At 36.8% G+C, this 20,377-nt stretch overlaps 1 protein-coding gene across 11 annotated transcripts in view; it reads left to right on the forward strand.

The window, feature by feature from the left end:
- The window catches only part of NRXN1 (neurexin 1), a 1,078,564-nt gene that overhangs the window by 346,773 nt on the left and 711,414 nt on the right, over window positions 1–20,377 (forward strand). The gene's annotated exons all lie outside the window — the stretch shown is intronic.

The raw sequence follows: 20,377 nt of genomic DNA on the forward strand, positions 1-20,377 counted from the left end.
GCTGATCTCCCTCACAAAAAAAAAAAAAAACAACTAAAGAGATTTAAATTTTTTTCAACTTCGATGTTAAAAAAATCATTTATTTGAACTACTATCAAAATATCTTATGAGATAACAAGATCAGTCTGAACCTGTTAGCGTGAAGTTAAGCCTATGAAAACTATTCTGAGAACATGTATTTCCATTTACATGTAATACAGTTATTCAAGTACTGTATAGTCGGCCAAGCCCAGTTCTATCTTTTTGAGATTTTCTTTCCCCACATCAGACTCTACTTTTTTCTTTACTTTTAAGCTAAGAAATTTCACTTCTAAAAATCACTTAGCGTATGAAACCAACTCTGCATGACTCGCCTCACATCTTTACAGCCTCTATATATTTGCCTGCAAAGATAGTGTGGCCGTTACAGATTCCTGTCATGCCTCCATCTAAAATGTAATTGTTGACTTTTGAAGTATTAAAAGAAAATGCCTTTAGAAAAATGTCCCCCCAGGGCAGTGAGGTGGCTGAAACAACATCCTAAATTTAACAGCTAGCTTAATATGTCATTTAGTCTGTTGTACCTGATGAGGGGCAGATATTTCACATGGATGACACAGGGAACACAGTACTTAAACAATTCTCGTGGCTAGAGGAAAAGAATGGGGAGGGGAGTGGTCGATTTAACGTTTGTGTGTGTGTGGAAGAGAGAACCAGGAAAAATACTTAAAATATTTCATCTCCTTTGGTTTGGGCCACTTAGACAAAACAGACTACAGTTTTGAAGCCCAGAGTTTGATGATCTGTGTTCAAAGGTCACAGTCAAGATAAGAGTGCTTCAGCACAGATATGTATTGCATTCCTACACAAATATATGATTTTAAGGCCCCTTAGAGACTATTATATTGTGAAAGGAAATATATATTTGGGCTTCCTCCTTTGTTCCTGGCACAGATTTCCTAAAATCCATGGAATTTCCTGAGTGATAGGTGTGAGAGGAGTGTCTTTTGTTATTTATAATAAGCCCCTTTCAGTCATACCTGAGTTTATGCTAATGACGTGACTCTAGGGTTGGGGGGCAGGGAGCTGGTTACTAGAGGAACCAATGAGGTGACTAGAGGACTGGAACTTTTAGCACTACCCCAGACCCTCTGGGGAGGGGAGAGGGGTTGGAGATTGAGTTCAATCACCAATGGCCAACGATTTAATCTATCATACCTACATAATGAAGCCTTCATAAAAACCCTGATCAAGGGGGTTCGGAGAACTCCGAGTTAGTGAACACATCAAGGTGCTGGGAGGGTGACACATCTGGAGAAGTCATGGAAGCTCCGTGCCCCATTCCACATACCTTGCCCTATACATCTCTTCCATTTGGCTGTTCGTGACTTATGTTCTTTATAATAAATGATAATAGTATAGTAAGTAAAGTGCTTTCCTGAGTTCTGTGAGCTGTTCTAGCAAATTACTGAACTCGAGGAGGGAGTCATGGGACACTGAAATACGGGTGACAGAGTATAGGTGACAACCTGGAGCTTGCAATTGGCACCTGAAGTGGGGAGCAGTCTTGTGGGACTGAACCGTTAACCTGTGGGGTCAGCTCTAATTCCTGGTAGTTAGTGTCAGATTTGAATTTTAGGACAACCAGTTGGTGTCCAGAGAGTTGTGGAATTGGTTGGTGTGGGAAAAACTCCCATTCATTTCATGTCAGAAGTGTTGAGAATAAAGGAAATAGACAGTTTTTTTGTGTTTTTTTTGGGGGAGGGACACATTACAATTCACTCCTATCACACTCACTCTCACACACATGAATGTAGTTGTGTATGACATCTCTGCGTAAAGATCCAGAGAAATCCAGAGACTTGCAAATGCTTCCTTATTCCCCCCAAATCTCACATGCAAGGCTCTGATGGCTTCATGGTATGATGCACTAGAGAATTCATCCATTTTGTTGCCTCTAGATGGTTTTTATTTTATACATAAAGAGCACCATCAGAATTTCTTAGGTCTGTGTGCTGAATCATTCATAGAATAGGCCACTGAATGCATATTTATGAATGCCTGGAATATTCAGTTTTATAACACCATGCTTTTCATTGTCTTTTGCATTTTAGGTTATGTACAATTATCGACTAGCCTAGCAGCAAATTGTATTGGTTGGAAAGTTGAGTTTGACTTAAAATTTGACGTAAAAATGAAATGTCAATATCACAGCATTCTATTTGTAGCTGTTATTCAAAATATGAGCTGATGAGAAACCCCAAATGGGTTTATAAAGTTATTAGCCTTTGTTTCTTCATTTCAAAATAACTTTTTGTAGACACAATAGATGACAGTCTTGAATGTAATTCCATTCCTACATTGGACTCTCTTGTAGATACTTTTGGAGCATGTAGAGAGGGGAAGAACTCCGTCTTTTGCTACCAAGGAGCTCATTATTTACTAGGGAAGAGATCATGTGATAAAAATTACCACAACCACAGTGCAAAACCAAGTGTAGGAGAAGAGGGAGAATCCCCCTCTGCCCTTTCTCTTAAGGTTCTTATGGCTGGCCAAATAATTAACAAGACAGGTTAGCAGGAGAAAATAATACCAAGTTTAATAACATGTATACATGGGAGAAACAAGGGACACTGAGTTTCTCAACACAATAGCAGAAATTCTCGTCTTAAATACCATCTTCAGCTAAAGACAAAGGAGGATGTTGGGGGTGGGGGGAGTCAGTCACAGGAGATTACCACTAAAGCACAGTAAACAAGAGTAAGGTTATTATGCAGATTTAAGGCCTCACCTTCCACATTGATAAGTTTCTAGAAATGAGGTCATCCCCCCTCTTCCCAATACAGAGAGGGAGATACCTTCACAAATGGAGATTTCCCTTATAAATGTAAATGTTTGTCTGGCAACTCCTTGCAAGGCCATCTAGAGAATGTGGCCAGAGAGACAGAATTTTTGATAAGATGGGCTTGTTGGTGCCTTTCCTATTGTAACATCTATTTTACATTATATTACAGCCATCAGATGGTAGAAGATCTGTTCCAGGAAGGAATTACTATGGCAAATTCTTTAGGCAGTTGGGGGGGAGGTCAAATGTCCGTCAGAGAAAACAATCAAGGTAAAGTGGTATATTTCAGGGTGGCCAAATCTTGATCTCCCACACAAGCAACCACGCTAAACTTAGAGGCAAGGTATAAACCAAAGACTTCAGTCCGGGCAATCTGGAGATCTTCTTAGAGGATGTGATTTTGCACTGGGTTTTGCTATACAGAGAATTTAAAAATGGAGCCCATTTGATTATATAGGCATGGCATTTAGAACAGAATTGCCTTGGTGTATACAAGTGATTACCCATACTGAAGTGTAGTTGTACTGATTGAAATCTGTGAGGCTGATGGGCCTGTTAAACCGGTTTTGTTTGCAAGTCTATTTTTTTTTTTTTTCAGGCTTTTAACATTTCTGGAAGAAGCGATAAAATGAGAGCTACAGAGAGTATACACTTTCATTGGTTTGTCTACAGTGATATTTTGTTTCAGTTTGCTTTCTAATGTAATAAGTCTGTATATATTAAATTTAGTTGAATGTTAATTTAAAAGGTTTTGATGTGGATCTCAATGCAATGTCTTAAAATAGAATAAATTGATTACACCGATTCATGTTCACATAACTTAGATCCCATTGCAGAAAACCCAACTAGTAATAGTCAAGGAGTATTTCTATTTAGTTTTAAGTTTCCAGATTGGAAAAAATCCCTTGCAATGCGTTTGGAGGAACCAGGCATAGCTTAGTGTGGTGCAAAGGCCTTGAAACACAACATGCCACTACAGAAGAACATCCTATGATTATCAGTAGCAAGCCCATGGTGTTTCCCTTTGGACTTTGAGCTTTGAGACTAACTGTATAATCAGTATTCTTCTACTGGATTTCATACTAATTTTACTCTTGAGAGTGTTTGAGATGTAGAGGGCCTTGCTGTCCAGTACATGGGTTGGCATTAAACAAAACAAAAGCAGAAGTCTATGCTGAAAGGAAAGAAAGTCCCTGACAAGATAAGGGATGCTATCTCCTGGTGTTTTCATCTATATTGAATTTGAGACATCTTTACTGATTGCAGTGAAGAACTGGCTGTAACTGAGCCTTAGGGATACAGGGACAGGCAAAGCAAATCCATTTCTCCTTCCCACCCTGCCCCACTCCACTCTATCTGTTTTAGAGAGGTGAAATCCCTCTAAAATAACCATCGAGGGAAGCATTTAAAGAGGACAAAAATGGAGTGTGTATGCCATAAATAAATAGGATATATATGGAGGGATCTAATTTATGGGTTCTGGTTGTTGCTATGCCATCAAGATGAAGTCATTCAAATACAAGTAGGCGAATGAATGAGTCTATGTTTTAGTACCAGACTGTGGTGGTGTGTGGAGGAGGGGAGACTCTGGATGCCACAAGCATTTGAGGACACCAGAGGCTGTCCTCAGTGACACCATTAGACACAAGAGAAGAGACTTTAGGTAGGGGCCCAGATTTGGGCATTATCTGGAAAGAGATGGAAGTGAGTGAATAGTTTAATACATGTGAAAACACAGCTAGTTCTGGGCTTTTCCTTTCCAAGATTACCTCCATCTCTCCTGGGCAACTTTCTGTTATAAGGGGTAAAGGTGCAATTCTGAGAAATTCCAACAGGAAATCATAAATTTTACCTATTCTTCTTCAGTTTTAATTCTTCTGGACATTGCCCTCCATCTCTTTATGAAGAAGAATAGGACGTCTTCTGGTGATCAAGGAAAGATTTTGATCTTCACAGTTTCTTGAAGGTTCAGGGTCTTTGAGTATTGTCCCACCCAATTGCTTTGCTTTCAGAGGATCTGCTCAGCCTCTCTTGCCTGTGTCTTATCAAAACTGTTTGTCTCTCCTATAGCGAAATACTTTGAAACTAAATGCAGAAATATTCAACTAATTCAGATAGCAACCTTAATCCCAAAGGGGTTGCCCAAAATCTAGAATTAAGTGAAAGAGCTTCTGCATATGCAAAATAGCTTTCACAAAAGCTCCACATTAAAGACAGGCATTTTGTTTCTTAGTGCCTCACTCTGAGCCTTATTGATTTTTATTCTGCATGTCATTCTTAAATGAGCCTGGTTATCTAGTTTCCAAGCTCACAACAGATTAGAAACAGCAAAGGAGAAGCTGAGCAGAGACACAGTGACAGCTGAAGTGACAACTGAAAGCTTGACAGTGAAGGAGGAGAGAGAAAAACGATATCGTAGGCATAGGTAATACCATATGGTACCATAAAGAATGCTCACCAAGATGACCCCTGAGTCATCAAGGAAAAAAAAAGATACTATGTTTAGAGATATCTATGTAGGAAGGCAGGAAGCCAATGGGTAATATATTTTATAAAGATTTCCATCTAAAATTTAGGCCTTAAATAGACATAAGCTTTAGGTACATGGAAAACTGGGTTCTCCAGAACTGCTCTTTCCAAGGAAATACCTAGGTAAATGAGGTGTTACTAATCTCACCTTTAAATACCTTATTGATTCTCTCCTACAATTTGGCCATAAGTAGCCTCACTATTCACTGGTTTTCAGTAGTTACTTTGCTACAGGACAAAACAAACCCAAAGCAATTCTAATGAAAGATGTTTTGTCGTTCCATTCAATGCTAAACATTTTGAGTTCTGAGTTGAAGCAATTGATAAATCATATACCAACTACCTAATTATGGAAATATTGAGTCTTGCATTCCTCTCGGCAGAGACTTCAGAGAATTGAATTGCGGGTTAAGTACAAGGTTTCATTTTTACCGAACTCAACAGAATAGCTGCTGGCACTCTGTGGACATTAGTTCCCAGTTACATGCACTACACAAAAGATGTCCTGACCTAATCAGCCCATCACTGCACATTTCGATGCATTTCTGGAGAGAGAGAGTCCTTGTCTCACTGACTTGGCAACAGTCCCTACCAGTGACCTTTAATGCTATTATACTCTCCCTGGGGAGGGAATTGAGATGTGGTGGACATAGTAGAATCAAGGCCTTTCTAAGAAATTGAATTTGAAAGCAGGATTTTGTTAGATGTCGATTTTTACTCATAGTTTTAATGTGATTTTATGTAGCATTTGATAGATTGTGGATTTTAAAAAATTCCTTACATTTATTAAATAAGACAAGCAGCAGTATTTTTGCAGACAGAAAAGTATTTTCCTTTTCCAGCTGGAACAAGTAGGCTGATTTTTTTTCTCAGTCAGGCTGGCATGGTCTTATAATGACAAGATTTCCTTTCATCTGTATAAAATAATATTTGCCCCAAGGGAGCTCCTTTTAGAAAAGCACAAGGAATGTGAGAGGAATTTGTCGCAATTTCCAGTTGCAGCCTCAGTTGGTTACATATAATAAGATGGTAACAATAGACTGGCCAATGAAACATTATAGCATCTCCAGGAAGCCTATGTGGATAAGAATGCATTGCTTCAATTCATACAGAAAACCTACACTGGTATAACGGGCTGGTGGAACCTAGACTCTGGATTCTGGGGTTGCTGGTTCCTTTTTGATTACTCTGTGTTATTTCCAGACCAGTAGCTATCTAGCTCTTTCCTAACATAACCTGAAATGAAATTTTTCTTAAAATGTTCTGTTGCGGGCATAGTTCTTGTAGTAAAGAGAAGCAACTAGGGCCAAGACCTCACAAAAGAGTGAAATGGGTCATATTTGCCTTTGCTCTCCCAAGGCAGTCTATTCTAAGTGCTCCCTCCACACCCCAGTCATTTTTTCCTTTTCCATAAATATCAGCCACCTCCATTTCAATCCTATTAAACCCAGCCCTGAGGAAACTAGCTCAAATATTGTTCTTTATAAGGTGTAAAAGACCAATAAAATAAAGAAGGAATCTCAGAATCAAATGCCTGGCAGGTGAGGTAGATGAGTGAGGCCAACTCTGTGTAAGACGACAGGAAGGGGTACAGTCTGTGAATCAGAGAATGTCTGCTCCATCAAACTCGCCATTGAAATCCCTTCATTCCTTTTACACAGAAATGAAGACCCAACAAGGCTAGATGTTTTGATTTTTTAAGAAAAACTGGAAATCTAAATTTTTATATGAAACCTAACATTTATAAATGTAGGCAACCACTTCAAATTTTTTTTAAGCAGTATGCTGACTAAATAAAACACTCTGCGAGTCGGTTTATAAACTCCAGATTAAATACAAAATATCTTCAGGCATTTTGTGCTAGGAGATGTGGAAGGTTATAGGAGTCAGCTTTAAACCAGAAAGAGTATATTTCTAGTTGTGGAACTGTAGGCATCAGAAACAGAGGAGGAAGGAATTTGGGAGGGAGAGGGAGTGACTGTCCCTCTGTTAGAAATCCTGTTAGAAGCAGGATTTGTATCTTTGGCTTGGTCAAACTTCAGTGTAGGAGAAAGGCAGAACCCAGCAGAGCATGATGCTAGGTGTGCAGCTCCGGATGATGACATTGGAAATACAGAGATAAAACAAATCTGCTGTGATTTTTCAAAGGCAAAAGAAACATTGGCGTTTAATGATGCAAAGACCATAAGTTTGTTCTTTCTGTAGCTGCTTTTAGGTCAGAAATAAGAAAATGGAACAGGTAGTTCAATGAGCATTTTAAATAAGATACTGACAGCATAAAACAAAATTTAGTACTATTAGTTGTGAAATGGATTTGAGGAGAAAAGAGACCAGAGAATGCTATGGTAATTCAGGCCTGAGCTTAATGAGTCCTATACCAGTTGGAGGAGGTTGGGGATAGAGGTAAAGGGATGGAAATGAGAAGTATTCCAAAAGAAAAAGTGACAAAGCTTAGTGTCCAAATGAATATAAAGAATGAAAGGACTCAGATGACTCAAAGCTTTGACCGTAGCAATGGAGACAATGCTGATGTCAAGAAACAAGTTTGTGAGACAGAAAGTGATTGTAATTTGAGCCCCATCAAGTTGGAAAGGGTAGGATCTCCAGAGAGAAATGCCAAAAAGACCATGTAAAGAAGATAGTGGCATGCTAGGATATCGGGCAGTCCTCAGAGTGTTGATTTCAGCCCCATAGAGTGATATTCCTAATGTTTAGAGAGAAGGGCAGAAGGGTATAAGGGCTAGATCTTGGAATGTGGCAGCACTTAACAGGACGAAAGAACGAGAAAGAGTATCAAGGAGAACAATAAAGCCAGCATCTTAAAAGTTAAGGCAGAAGAAAGTGAATTAAAATAAGAATAATAATAATAAAGCTTCTTTCAGTCAGATGTTCATTTCTAGAATATAAAAAATTGGTTTTATTCATCATTAAGAAGGAAACAAACCAAAATTAAGCCCACTTATAAAAATGTATAATTTGTAATAATTCATAGAAAATCACATGTTGAAGTAACTGTGTCTTCTCATTTTTGGTGCTTTTATTATTTAGTGGTCTAGCTCTCATCTCAGATCCAAAGTTCAAATTCTGTGATTCATGTTCTGTTCACATTTGGCAATAAGGATGGGGGGAAATTCCTAACAGTTTGAAGGAAAAAATAATATATAAGGCAAGAATTTTACAATTTTTTGAAAACTAAACATGCCAGTTTATTCTTATCTAAAATAAAGTAGATTTTTCCTTAACAATTTGATGTGAGCATAAACTGGAGATCTGGGCAAAGGCCACATCTTTGTGTGTGTCCTAATCTGCATATTTACATATATTAAATGATCCATGAAGTTGCTCGGGGCTTGTCAATACGTGTGTGTCAGTTCATGTCTGCCCTGAAGGCAGGAAGAGGTATTTGGGAAACAACTATCGTAAAACAGAAATGACCCAATACAGTACTTTGTATTTCCTTGTTCAATTTTTCTAAGCTTTCAAGAATGTATTTTTGCAGAATTCTTTAAAATTATCATTCATATTTTGAGTTAATCTATAAATACAATTATAAATAATATAGTTCAGCCATCAGTGTGAATTTAGTTTACTAATTAGTTACTATATTACAGTTTGGTGAGATTTGCAGTGGCAGGAGTAGTGAGTAACCTAGATAAACTAGAAGAACAAAGAAAATTGCAGCAAGTGAGATACATAGATGAATAGATGGGTACATATAATAACTGTATGATACCATTAGAGAATATTGTTTTACAAAAATGAGCTTTCCAGATAACTAATGCTTTCCATTTTATGCAAAAACAAAACAAAACAAAACACTTTTTTATTTTACCATTTTGAAAGTAATACACACTTCCTGCCTGGTTAAATGGAACCTACTAACTTAAGTTAATCTCTTTTTGATAACTCAAGGTCATCATTATGAACATTAATCACTGTACTGTGCTATAATACAGTAATTCCTCTGAGGCTGCTGAGCTATGTAAAGCTGTTCACCCTCCTGCTAAGCTGCTATGCTTTCTAAGTTCCTATAGCCGTCTTTTATAATTCATTTTTTTAATTTTCCTCCCTTATTAAGAGAGCAGTTGCTTGTTGTTATCATCCTTGTGCCTGCTTATTGAAGCCACTTCCATGCTAGAGCAACTGTGTGCTTCTGATCTGCTGCAGGCTGGAATGCCAAATAGCACAAAATTTAGAATCATGTCCAAGATAAAGCTAATAGATTACAAAGGAGGTTCTAACGAGCACTTCCATGTGCAAAGTGAATAAACTTCTGTGAAGGAATTTTGTAATAGTTATTTCAGCCTTTAGATACTATCTTTATTTGCTTTCTGATTTTTATCTATGTTCCAGGAAGTTAGGATTGCAGGATAAACACCTTCAAGATAAGTGTGATCTGTGTACACAGAGCAACCTAAAGTTGCCTCCTCTATATTATCGAAGCACACTGCACTTAGGAGGCCCTCAATGGTTGATGAATAAGTATGTATTTGGTTATATAACTATATCTGTATATAGTCATATATGCATATATATACGTAAAACTTGTGTATAAATGTGTTACTAGATATGAGGCTACATTATAAAGTATTGGATCACTCCCCAAGAAGTCTCATAATTAATATACCTGTTTAGGTCAATAAAAATGTGTATATAAGCTCTGTCTTTTAAAATTACTCCTGCATTACTGAGATGACTTTTATTCCTTTCCTAGACTTTAGAACATGGCATATACTGTTGCATTGTGTCTTGCTAGACCCTTGGAAATATTAACTACTGAAAATCACAATCCATGTCAGCCTGATAGAGTGGGAGGTTGTTATCTCCTGATAATGAGAACAATATTGCATGTCATCATGACTTGTTTTGTTTTACCCTTTCTGCCTCTGGGCTGACACCAAGCTATAACATTGTTAAATGCTAAAAAATTGTATTGTCCTACCTTTAGTGCTCTTACACGTGCCAATCAAGACATGACACTCCTAATAGATTTTCTTCTCTCTTATTCAATCTTTTTTTATAGTTTTTTTAAAACTTTTTTTTTTCATTGTGAGGAAGATTAGCCCTGAGCTAACATCTGTTGCCAGTCCTCCTCTTTTTTGCTGAGAAATATTGGCCCTGGGCTAACATCCATGCCCATCTTCCCCTACTTTATATTTGGGACGCCTGCCACAGCATGGCTTGATGAGCACTGCATAGGTCTGCACCCAGGTTCTGAACCTGTGAACCCTAGGCCACCGAAGCGGAGCACACCTACTTAACCACTGCACCACTGGGCCAGCCCCTCTCTTATTCAATCTTAATAAGCCAAGGAAGTTTAGCACCATAATTTTGAGACTGTTACTAGTATTCTGTGCTGAAAGTCACTTCTCATCTTCTTTTAAAAAGTAGGAAGAAATTGGATGGTATAAGTGAACAAGAACAATTTAAAGATGGATTGGTTGTATATTATAAGTAAATGGACTAAAGGTTTAGGGAGATTTTCTTTGAAAAAACTACGTGGTTCTTTGTAGGTAGAAAGATGTTACTTAGTCATTGGCTTCAGTCTGGGTAATTTACTGGGGCATATATGTGGTCTCACATGGTTTACAGGTAGAGATATATTAAGCAGGCAGTTTTAAGACATGAAAAGGGGAAATTCATTGATCTATGTGGGAATTCAAACCTGTGACTTTGTCACTGTGTACTAACCTGCAAGTTAACAGGCCTCGTCTTTATTTAATGGTTAACAGCTACCATTTATTGGCTCTTAACCCTGTGCGAGGAACTGTGCTTTATGGTTTATACACCATCTCATTTGATCCTTGCAAAAACTCTGTAAGTTTATATTATTATCAGTCCCTATTTTATAGATGAGGCGGCTTGAGCTTTAGAAAGATAAAGTGCCATGCCCAAGATCACACAGCTAATATGTGTCAAAGTTTTAATTACTATGCTGATTTCCAGCCATAATGTAAATGTGACCACATCCAATACATCAAATTTATATAAACATATAACCACTTGCTTGCTTTGATTAGTTATAGAAATGGCATGGCTGCCAAGTACCAATATTTATTACCATCAAATAGTTCAACAAAGTGAAGCTCCTATTTTTCTTTTTCCTCCAACTTTTTATGGCTTAGTGGGCTAGAGAGGAAGGGTTGAAATTAATTAATACTAGAATATTATGTCTAGGTTAATGTTTACTAATTTGTATTTAATAATTTTTTTTTCTTATTACTGCCTGCTAGAATACACATTAATTGGTATTGGAATCTTGTAACATAAAATCTGCTGATGTACTTGTCCATTCACAAGTGCCTAAGTAAAGTCAAAGTCCTCAATTCTAGTCTGCTTCTGTATGGCTTGGGACCCCAGGATGCTCTTGTATGCCCACGTATACTACTATATTTCAGTTCCTTTTGACCCTGTTGAGTTTCAGTTCCTGTTCAGCCCCATGCCTAACTCCCAAAATAAGAGCATAAGAAACAGACCACAAATTCTTTTGTTCCTTGGAAGATTTAGTTCTGATTGTTTTCCTTAAAAGAGGTCAAGGTCATTCCATTTCCACTTAGCCCAGTCTTCTGAGCAAGTAATCTATGCTTCATTGACATTGGAATGATAGGTACTGATAAAAAAAAGTGGAGAGCAACATGGTTTTTGCACATTTTTTTCTTGTTGTTAGTTTCATTCTGGCAGATAATGTAAAAACCAATTGCCTCTAGAGACCAACTTCTCTGTTTTTTAATGTCTTGGCTATAGGCTGATGAATAAGTCCCTTAGGTTTGCAATAGGCAGTGATAAAGAAGCAAGGATATATGTAAAGACAGACAATGGAATTTTTTTATTTTTTTAAATTATCTGTTACTATTATAGTATTAGAAAATTAAGTGCTTTAAGATGTACTAACCTCCTGAATCCTAAGGCAGGTCTCAGTGTTCTAGTGGGAGATAGCTGAGAGTGTCATTTTGTTAGAAATGCTGCCAAGCGATTTGAGAATTAGATAGCATAACTTTAAATCTCAGCAAATTATCCTCTTTGTCCACTGCATGCTTAGTTTTTTTGTTTTGTTTTGTTTTTAACTTAGCTTTACTTAAAGTCACTCAAAAAAGGAAATTCTTTTTCCTGTAGCAAACTATTATGATATCTGCTAATTTCTTCCCTATGCTGAAATGATTGCCACTCACAAAGGCCATGCAATATCCTTGGTAACATTTTTTAGGTTATTCGTTTAAAAGTGGAAAAATTTGCTGTCTCTTCTAGATCTTAAGGGAGACACTTGAGCGATCCAATCAACTGAAATTTTATTTTTTCCTTCATATATTTGACATTATATCAACATTGTGTCTCTTGAACTTCATTTTACCTGTATCTATATTTTCTTGTCTTTTGAAGGAAAAAAAAGAATCTTACCTGCTATTTTTAAATCTTTTTTCATATTTTAAAGCTAAGTCACATCAGAATTGAATTTTTCGTAGATCTCTGCAGTGTGCTTAAAGTGGCTTGGGTAATATATTTGGTAAAAAGGAAAATCAAAATCAATTCAGAAATTTTTTTTCTTTTTTTTTACCTAGGTTAATTCACCCAGGCATCAGGTACATTATATTTATATATTCACTGAACTATTTGTATATTTAAGAAAAATAATAGATATGATATTAATATTTCCTAAATTAAATGTTAAACAAAACACGTTGAGGGGTTTCCTGAGATGATGTTTAGAGGCAGCATAGCTTATATGGCAGATGTTAAACAGGAAACAAAAGTCCTGATTCTAACACTTACCAACCATATCACTCAGGGTTAGTTAAACTTTATAAGATGCATTTTCTTTATGTACATTGTGTTATCAGTAAAACAAAGATAATTTTTTTTACCTTTCTGATTTTTGTGAAGCTCATATAAGTCAAATAAAGGAATTTATTTCCCAGTGTCTTACTACCATCAATTCTCAATGGTCAGTAGTATCAATAGTGAGTAATCCTAAATCATCTCCAGTTGACTTTGATATGTGGTGTGTGAATTTCTATTTGGGGAGTTTGTAATATTTCAAATTAATGAAACTGCACTGAAATCTTGATTCTAGAAGAGCTAAAACAGTTTTATCTTTTCTTCTTTCTTACGTAATTCAACATTTTCCTCTTCCTTCCTCTGTGCTGAAAATAGACAACATCACTTCTTGTTCTTCTTTGATTCTCTGTAGCCCAGTTGTTTACTGGCTTGATTGTGCTCACCCGAATGAGGGAGGGCCTCAATCCCAGAGAGTGGCCTCCTCATGCTCAAAAACTATTCCATTATATTTAGCCCCTGCTTGGTGTCCATTCATTACTTCACTCTTCCTTGGGCATCTGCTCTTCTACATCCTCTTGTGCCAGTGAAGCATTTTGGAGAAGAAAATATCAATGTAGCCGCTGTCCCATTTCATAGCAAGCGTCTGCACATCCCCCAAGAGCTACCAACCTCTGGGCTCCAGAGTGACGTCGCATCTTGTAACAAGTAGATAATTCCTTCCTATCCAACTCTGGACCTCCATTTGTCACTCGAATTTCTGATGCTTCTCTGTGTGGCCCTTAGTCTCACACATTCCCTTTTGAATCACTCTACGTGCTCTCTCTTCAGGGGCTAAAACCGGTGAAATGTACCTCATGGATTCCAGTTCACTCTCTTCAATCATCCTGCTCTATTCCCCCACCTCTGCCCCTTCCTTGACCTTCTCTTTCCTTTCCTAATTATGCTTATGAGCCACATCTCTTACATATCATATGGTACTAAGTTGGGACAGTAGAAGAGAAGAGAATATTCTCTGCCCTAGCAACAAGCAGTAAAAAATGTCTCAATTAGGGAAGATTACCATATGTGATTTAAAAGATTGTCTGGGAACAGGGGCTCTAAGGTTAACAAGTCATCAAAGGTCCAAATTAAAAAGATGCTAAGAACTTGAAAGTGAGATTTGCCAATGCTGCTCAGTGAATGGTTGAAGACAGATTCACAACAGTGGTGATTCTAGTTAAAACATGTAAAATGAATATATACTCACTTAGAAAGGAATTACCTTTATAAAACTTTTGCACTTTCCATAATAGCTGCACTGCATTTTTACAAGGATGTCATTTGGAATATTAGGATACTTTTTAAAGATTTTCAATAACAAACCATGAAATTCATCTAAATTCTATAAAGAACGTTTTTGCATATGAAATAAAATTTAAATTGTAATGTAGGCTTACATATTCATGTTATATTAATCCAAACAATGCTTCATCATAATGTGTTGGTGAACTTGCCCCACAAATCTGTCCTACCAAACAAAACACCAGATGCAATGCTTAGAATGGTGACTTGATAAAATTGGATTCATTGGGGAGAAAAGAAAATGGAATGCTTTAAATAAATGTCATTAGCAATGAGGATGGAATCAAATTGCCCTGATAATATCTCAGACCCTTCCCTTACCCAACTGACATTTTTTAAAAACGTCTCCTGAAAGATGATAGAATTAAAAATATATATATGTGAAGGAAAATTTAATATTCGTGAATATGGCTTGTAGAATACATCTTATTAGCCGTGATTCAAAATGATTCCTCAGAAGGCATTTAAAAGTAGATGATTTGTACAAATACCACAGGCATCATTAATAATAAACCTCTTGTGGTATAGACTCCATGTGCATGAAGCAAGTGTGGGCTTGAGAATGGAAGGGTAGGAGAAGGAAACTACTTTTCCAAATATTGACCTGAGAAGGGAAATATCCATTTATAATTTTGTTTTTGTCTGAGCTTTTTTCCATGCAAATTTTCATGGCCTAGATACCAGGATTTCACAGAGAAACAATTGTCTTTTGTATGTGTTCAGAGAATGCATTTCCAGAAGTCCAGTCTAGTCACTTAGCCAGTTAAGGTAAAAAATAATCAATTAAATCAGTGAAAAGTTCTCCAGACCAATTGGATTAACTAAATTGATTGGCTGTGTGACTGAATTAGGCCAGTAAATTTGGTGAAAACCGTAGACGTTGAGTGCTAACACAAAAACCTTGAGTTGTCAAAAGAGATGGAAATACAGTGGATTTTTTTAGAGAGTGTCAGGAAATAGGAAGGCCAACTTAAGACTTGTATCCTTAAGTTACAATGCAGCTAACTTATTCCAGAGTCTTTCAAAAGCCTGCACATAAACATTGCCAAAGTTAAATTCTGGAAGAGAGTATCAATTATACATTGGCTGTTGAAAACTGTTTGAAATTCTGACCATAAGATTCTTCACAGAGCTAGAACAAAAAGCCTTGTGGGAATGTCCCAAGCTGGCTGTTCCCTGTGCTTTTTCCTGCCTAGAATGTATTATTTCTAAAGGCAAAGATTTTTAACAAGAATGTTTCAAAAAGAAAAGACTGAAGGAGATACATAAGCTATCTTGCCCCTTTGTGGCTCATTACACAGTTCACGCTTACTGGGTAGCCCACGACTGCTGCAGTGAAACAATGGTGGATCTGCCCTCTGCCCTGTTATTCATGAATGGCCCCACATTTATTTATATCTCACTGGTCTCCAAAACAAACCTTTGTTTTAGTTGCACTTGCCACTCCATGGCCTTTAACACCTGGTATCAAATAATGGGTCAGTGTTTCTACGTGTAATTTTAAAATAAATTAATGAGGAATGAATGAATGAGTGAATTGTAACAGAGATTTATAATGGTTTCTTGTTTCTTCTTTACCTCACAAAGCTTATTCTGTTTTTAAAGCCTCAACATATAGCCGAAATACTCCAGGCCCAATTGAACTTTCCCTTTAGCACTTGCATGTCCTCACCAATTGGTTATTAATTGGGGTAATAGTACTAACTACTATTATTATTAGAGCTAACACTTGCTGAATGGTTAGCATACGCATGGCACTGCCTTAGGCACGTTGTATGTATTATCTTCTTTAATTCTCATAGCAGCTGGTGAAGTAGACACAAATATCATCACACTGTACAGATGAGAAAATTGAGGCTCAGAGAGAGTGAGTAACTTGCCCAATATCACATAGCAAGTAACTGGCAGAACTGAGAATGAAGCCCCAATGGTTACGCTCTTAACCACTAAGCTATATGGCCTTTTGTTTGGGGACTTTCCTCTGATTTTATTTTTTCATTAATACATATTTTGTCTTCCTGATTAGATCGTAAGCTTTTTAATTCACTCTTCATCGTGCACAGTGCCCTTGATAGAGCTAACCACAATACAGGTCACTCATATATAATTTATTCATTATGGATATTCTTAACTAATACACTTCTTTTCACTCTTATTGTTGCTCTGACGATAGTTGCTAAAATTCACATTTCTCAAAGAATGTTAGGACTGAGTTCAGCAACTGAAGTGTATTTGTGTCATGTTCATTTTAAGCTGGAGTAACCATAGTGACAAAAATGATTCACGGTTTAATTGGTGAATTTTCGAGATGATGTATAAATATTGTTTGTTTGCATCACATTGGAATAGCTTGAGTTAACATACTTTCACTGTTGTCCCAAAAAGAATCTTCTAGTTTATCATCACTTCCCTGGCCAAATGCAAATGCTCATTTTTTCCTAATTGTGCTGCTTATTTATGAAAAGAAGCTAAATCTAGTTGATTTCCTGATACAGCATAAAGTTAAATTATGTTTTCCAAAAGCAGTGGTAGTCTAACACAACAAATTAAGTCATTCTTGAAATCTGTGTTTCTATTATTGACTAGTAGCCCAAAATACTAGAGCAGCTTGTTAGAAGCAAATAGTATTGCCAATCAATTAAAAAATCTATTGATTCTCAAAATAGCGTTTGTGTTTATAGAATTGCTGGACTATTTCATTCCTTCCTCCGTAGCTAGTCTTTTTCGCTTCAAATTCGGCACATCTAAAATTAAACTCGTTATCTTTTCTCCAAAACATATCCCTCTTCCTTTATTTTTGCCCTGTTTAACTGGGCCACGATTCGTCCAAGCCAAAAACCTATGAGCCAGTCTCAACTTTCACCTGTCTCTCATCAACATGTATAAGTGATCACAAATTTTAACTGTTTCTGTTCCAAAATACTCGCAAGTCTCTCCCCATTTCTCTGTGTCACTACTATGGCTAGACCTATCATTCCTTGCCTGAACTACAGTAATAGCTTCCTAACTGACTGCCCTGACTCCTGTTTTGCCTCTTTTCCATTTTCAACACTTAGCAAAACTCAATTGTGACTATGTTACTCACATTTTAAAAATCGTTCTACATATCCCCGTGGCTTAAGGATAAATGCCAAACTTTATGGCAGAGCAGAGAAGGCCTCCTTGATTTGGCCTTGGTCTACCTAAGTCATCTGCTGTGCTCTCCTTTCCCATCCCTCACCTTACCCCATGCTCTAGTCATCCAGAATACCTGGCACTTCTTTACCAATGCTTTCCTGTTTTAGGCCTCTAGCTTTCATTCAGGTTATGTTCTCTAGAAAGAATGCCTTTCCCCCCATTCTTTCTTTTCCCTTCCAGACCACATCTCCAAGGGATCCTTACTCTTTTCTAAGTGCCACTATTCCTTGTACACATCTTTCTTAAGGCTTTTATTACACATTACTATAATTAGTTATTTACCTGTCTGTCTTTTCTCCTAATTGGCAGCTTTTGAAGATGGTGGTCTATGTCTTCCTTGGCATTATTTACCCCCAACCTAAAATAGACCCTGATAAATAGTGTTTAATCAGTGTTGAATGGATGGGTCCATTTCTTCTTCAAATGCTAGTGTTTTCCAACAAATCACTTTTTCTATAAAATAATTTTGCTGGTTATGAATTTTCTTGCAGAATAGAACAATATAGAGCAAACCTCTCTGAAGCATCCTAATAATGTCACCCATTCAGCCATGATTCCTATACTGCTCAACATCTTTTAGGGACAATCCTGAAAATTACCTTTCTCTTGTATTCTATATAGAATGGGGGAGCTCAGTGTGTTTTTACATCCATTTTCACCAAAAGAGAAAAATTAAGCACTTTAAATATTATACTGTAGGCATTGCTATAAAGTATATCTCCAAAGGCACTGACTTCATATTATTTTCATTCAAATACATATGTAATTTGGCAAATAACATTTCTTTTGCTAGTATTGGTAGAAAAACTGTTTCAAATGTTTCTTTAAAAAAAGTTTCAAAGCATCATAATTTCTAAACTAATAAATTACAATTAAGAATGTATCTGGGGACTGACCCAATGGCGTAATCGTTGAGTTTGCCCGCTCCACTTCAGAGGCCCAGGGTTCATAGGTTCGGATCCCAGGTGCAGACCTATGCACCACTTATCAACCCGTGCTGTGGCAGACGTCCCACATATAAAATAGAGGAAGATGGGCACAGATGTTAGCCCAGTGCCAATCTTCCTCAGCAAAAAGAGGAGGATTAACAACAGATGTTAGCTCAGGACTAATCTTCCTCACCAAAAAAAAAAAAAAAACCCAGAATCTATCTGGATAATCTTCTGATCCATAACAGAAATGCATTTTTAAGCATCTGACCTCAGAGATAAATAAGCAAATCTGAGAGGTAAGAGCTAGCATACTTTCTAAACTACTCTCAATTTTAATTACTGTCACTCTCTTCATTTTGGTAAGTTCTGCTTTCAAAAATCACATTGCTCACTTTTAATGCCCACTTTGTAACATATGAAGATATGTGTATGTTAAAGAAATATCAATTAAATAAACAATCCATTTTCCAGTTTAATAAATCAGAATCGAATGATGGTTGCATTATATTAGATGTGATCTAAGTGTGTTGCTTTGCAAATATAAAGATATGTTTGAATTATAATTGCATAGTGATGTTCACAAAAGCATGTGTGGTTTACTAGTTTTTCACAAGGGATCTTCCATTTCAGGGGACATCATAAAAAAGTTCTATCTAAAATGAATTTAAATGATAATAATAGTCAAAGTAGTTTTCTAGTAAGTATCATGAAAAGTGTACAGGATTTTATCCATAACAGAGCTTGGAAATTCAACTGAATACTATTTTGGCTTCACTTAGTGACTTTTCTCAAAACCCAATAAGGAGAACTGCTGATAGTTCACATTTTACTCAAAAGGAAACTGAAAGGAGGGAGGAAACAAAACTTCAGAGTGGATGATTGTAACACTGACTTTCCCATCTTGTTGTCTTAATACTTCTGTAATGAATTTTGTGCTCCTTCTCTAGGGATTCAAGTCCAATTTAAAATTGCTGTCAAGTTCAACAAGTACATGACTCCTCTTCACCACAGCAGTTAAAGACCAAGTGCTTGGTCTTTGTAGAAGAACAAAAGTATAGCCACATTTTAATGAAATCATTTTTAGATTAACTTGAGCAATTACATTTCACTTTAAAAAACAAGGAACGATTCACAAGAAATTTGCTCTGGACTAACTTTGAATTGTATTTCTTTAACATTAACTGTTGAAGGTATAGCTTATCGCTGATGATAAACAGGAGACAATAAGAAAACTTTAAATTGCCATTTGAAAAGTCAAATTATTTAAATTCCTGTGATATGCTATGAATAGTCAATAGAAGTTAATGGCTATTATAACAAATTATGGTTACAAATGTTTTCAAAATTAGAGTATCAATCATTAAGTATTGTGGATCATCATAAAGAAATTTTTTCTCATTGATTTCTACATGTATCTTATACATTTTTAGGAGCTAAGTTGAATATTTAAAATTTGATTAGAGAGCTGAAAACTAAAAAGAATCAGATAAAATATAACAGCAATAGAAGATACACAAAGAGGTTTTTTGTGTGTGTGAGGAAGATCAGCCCTGAGCTAACATCCATGCCAATCCTCCTCTTTTTGCTGAGGAAGACCGGCTCTGAGCTAACCTCTATTGCCAATCCTCCTCCTTTTTTTCCCCAAAGCCCCAGTAGATAGTTGTATGTCATAGCTGCACATCCTTCTAGTTGCTGTATGTGGGACGCGGCCTCAGCATGGCTGGAGAAGTGGTGCGTCGGTGCGCGCCCGGATTTGAAGCTGGGCCGCCAGTAGTGGAGCGCACGCACTTAACCGCTAAGC

The sequence above is a fragment of the Ceratotherium simum genome, chromosome 11, assembly GCF_057802395.1.
Source record: "Ceratotherium simum simum isolate JZ-2026a chromosome 11, ASM5780239v1, whole genome shotgun sequence".
NCBI classification, from domain to species: Eukaryota; Metazoa; Chordata; class Mammalia; order Perissodactyla; family Rhinocerotidae; genus Ceratotherium; species Ceratotherium simum.